Below are 3,645 nucleotides of genomic sequence, written 5' to 3'. Positions count from 1 at the left end.
ACCGAAGACTAATCCCCATCGAGCAGTGTCGGACCCTTTCGGAGGCAGCTCTCCCAAATCCTTTTTTCTCATTCCCAGAGCTCGAACTCGAGACCTCTGGTTAAGGGACTCAGGCTCCTTACCACCTGCGCCAAAGGAGTTTGGCACAGGTTGATCTTCCTTAGCTTGGAACACAACACAGGTTGCCGTCGGAAAGCTCCCTTCAACTACACAGGGAGGAATAGCCTTAGTATCTGGATCCTCTGTGTTGTTAAGCCTAATCACAGAAATCGAATTCATCAGGCCATCCTCATTTTGCTCAGCGGACATAAGCCTCATGGGGGTTTTTAACTCCTGATCCCTGCAATAGTTTCCTGGATCCTTACAGGGTTGTGGTTGGTAAGTTTCAGCCTTGATATGTGTCTTACCATTTTCCTTTCTACTGCCTTCTGCATGTATGCCTTCCAACGCTTGGGCCCCTTTTTCCTTTATTCGTGACCCCATAGGGCTAGGTCTGATGTGCGTAGTATGGGTATTTCTGATAATACCTAACTTAGTTAACGATATGTCAGTAGAAGAATGCCCTTTCTCACGTTTCGTTTTCTCCGAGGAATAGTGTATTCCTATTGAATCTTTTGGCTTATTGCAAGTAGTCAACTCCTTGGGGACACTTTCCTGACACACTTTAGCCACCTGCTCCTCCTGCTGAACTGATGTTTGACCCTTGTAGGTATCTTCCTGCTCTTCTCCTGACAGCACTGTAAACCTGGACGTCGAGCTAGCCTCGGTTCTGACGTTGGCCACCTTCCACCTGCGAACCTGTCCGTTGCCGATCTTCTGGGGCTGAGATTTGCCATGCGCCTCCGCCTGGTTTTGAGGTGTAACCTTTGGTTTGCTTCTTCTAGGATGTTTCTGGACTACCATCCATGAACCAAAGGCTTCTGCAGGTGTCTCACATGTAGTATCCTTTATCTTCAAGATGCTTGACACAATTGTTGTCGCCGTTGGAGTTGGTTTCTGTTTCTCCCCTGAATCTACACCGCCACTGCACATGTCCTTACGGTGTCCATAACGGCCGCACCCAAAGCATATAAGGTGCAGGCCCTCATAGGCTACATTAAATGTCCTCCCCAGCACATGGAATTGGGATATGAAACTCTTCCTCAAATCCACCTCAATGCAGATGCGAGCATACTTGGTTTTTTCGTGTATTCTCCTACTCCGCTGTCTGACTTGCGCAAAGAGTTCTTGTCCACCTTTATTGTCTTGCCAAGGAGATTTCCTATTTTCCACAAGTGAAAGGAAGAGTAGAGCTCTATTGGTAATCCTGGAATCCTTACCCAAACTGCCATCCTATTGACTTGCTCATCATAGGGATCAAACATTGGTCTCCAACGTTGAACCACTACATAATGATCCATAACAATCCAAGGACCCTCTTGAAGTACATGCTGGTAGTCCTTGTCATCCTTGAAGTTAATAAGGATATATCCATTATCCAGATCAATCACTTCAAAGGTACCTGAAAGATTCCAGATCTTTAGAAGCCTGGTCATAAGGAATCGATTATTTAATCATTTTCCTAAGAGTTTTATGATCAAAGCTTTCCTCCACTTTTTGCAGTCCTCAATGTGCTGGCTCTTAGATAAATAGTACACTGGACACAAAGGGTTCTCTTGGTGTATAGGAAGCTCCTCCTCCAGTAGCCCGTACTGTTCCTCTTCCATATCATCTACTACCTCACTGTCTCCCAAGGTATTATCCCCGTTTAGTTGAAGGACCATATCCTTGTAGGACACATGTTTTCTACCGTGGACAACATCTCCTATGGACATATCAATTTTGCATCCAGATGGTGCAACAGAACTTTGTAGATTACTAGGGACACTATAGTCTTTTTTGGAGTGATCTAATGATGACATGCATTCAAGTTCTGGTTTAGTAGCAGAGAGTCCTTCTGGTGAGTCCACTGGCTGCAGGGCCTTGGGAGAAAGTTCTGCTACAGGTATTTTACCTTGCATCAAGTTTTCAGCTAATATGACACTTTTTTTTTCTGAACCAGAGCATCCTTTAAAAAGGAAACCCTTGATGAATCAACATTGGACATATTTTTCTCAGCTTCAGACGTCATAGAAGGTTCCCCACAGAGTTTATTTTCCACTATACCATTTGGAACTTCAGTCAATATGTGGTTTGAAGTTGAAGAATCTCTATTTCCATTCACATTTGCCTTCATATTATCCTTCTTAACAATGTCAACAGGCTTCCTTGGAATAATACTTTTTCTATCACGAACATAAAACAATATGTAAGCTTGCTGATTTAAAACTTCACGCTCGCTGACATGACTCACCTGTTGCAACAGAGAAAATTGGGTTAAAATGATGAGTGACTTATATGAGGCAAGAATAGGGTACCCTTGTGTGGCTTTATGATAGTGTTCCTCCAAAAAACAGTCATCAATACAATAATTCACAAGTTATGCAGTTTATTTTCATAGCATATAATTCATCAATAGAATAATTCACAAGTTTTTTTGTGTGGATAAAGGTGTTGTTGATGTTGATATAATTCATCAGACTTCTATGCATAAAAGCAGCAGTACTTGTCCAGTTCTACAAACAAAAAACCAAACTCAGCCAAGAATTTGGAGGTATCTCAGAGTTGCAAGGGAAGACAACACCCAATCACCAAAAACAAACAAACATTGACGCAACAATAATGTCAAATTCCAAAGAGGTAACCATTATGAATAGACTAACTAGAGTTCGAAGAAACGAAATGCTATTCTACAATGTAATATTTACTCTTTTTTCTAGTTCCCTCGTCTCTAGAGACACTGACTACTTCTCACTTTCTCAGTACATTGCCAAGAATTGCAAAAACCATAGCACTAGAAAAAGAGAATTAGATAGGCATATTTTCATTACCTGGTTGTCATCCAAGGTATACCACATGTTATTCGAAGTGCGAACATAGCAATAATAGTGGCCAAAATGAGTGCTGGAACCAGAATGAACTAGAACCCCATAAAGAGAATACTTCACATCCCCATCCTGCTAAACAGAAGAAAGTTGAAAGTAAGAAGTGTAACATAACCATATTATAAGTTACAGACACAAATAGAAGGCAGTCAAACAACATAGCAAATATTTTGAAACAAAAAACTGTGAAAAATCTACTAAGCTTGTCCTTTTAAACATAGTAATCCTTCCACTGGCAAAACAAGTATTAGGGACATGATTTTTCCATCTTATCCAACACAAGTTTTGGAAGAACAACAAAAAGATATTTGCACAGAAAGTGAGATAATATATAACTTAAAAAAGAACATTGCTTACATATGAGCCACTAACAAAAGGTTTTAAGTTCAGCTCACAACCAAACTGAGCATTCTTTTTAATCTTTTGCCCAGGATCGGGTGCATGGAACCACTTAAGATGAATTGTTAACACATATGGTGCCTTATGAATTGTAAGCTGCTTGAGAGCTCTAACTTTTTGCTTGCATCATTTACAATGGTATTGCCTCTCCCCACCATCCAACCATTCTGCAGCTATGAAATTTGAAAGTGCTTTTTGCAATGAATCTGCCTTGAATATATCAAGACTTAAATCTAAGAATGGATCAAATTTTATGGAGCCATATGAACACTGCTGGCATTTC

At 40.8% G+C, this 3,645-nt stretch overlaps 1 pseudogene; it reads right to left on the bottom strand.

Moving 5' to 3' along the window:
• Nucleotides 1-1,142: 1,142 nt before the first annotated feature.
• LOC133296976 (ubiquitin carboxyl-terminal hydrolase 25-like) lies at nt 1,143-3,641 on the bottom strand (annotated as a pseudogene).
• Between the last annotated feature and the right edge of the window lie 4 nt (nt 3,642-3,645).

This window comes from Gastrolobium bilobum, unplaced genomic scaffold (genome assembly GCF_033153095.1).
Source record: "Gastrolobium bilobum isolate Gb01-03AN ecotype WA unplaced genomic scaffold, APGP_CSIRO_Gbil_v1 utg15565, whole genome shotgun sequence".
NCBI lineage: Eukaryota > Viridiplantae > Streptophyta > Magnoliopsida > Fabales > Fabaceae > Gastrolobium > Gastrolobium bilobum.
Note: the sequence above shows the minus strand (reverse complement) of the source record. Positions and strands in the feature narration are given on the sequence as shown.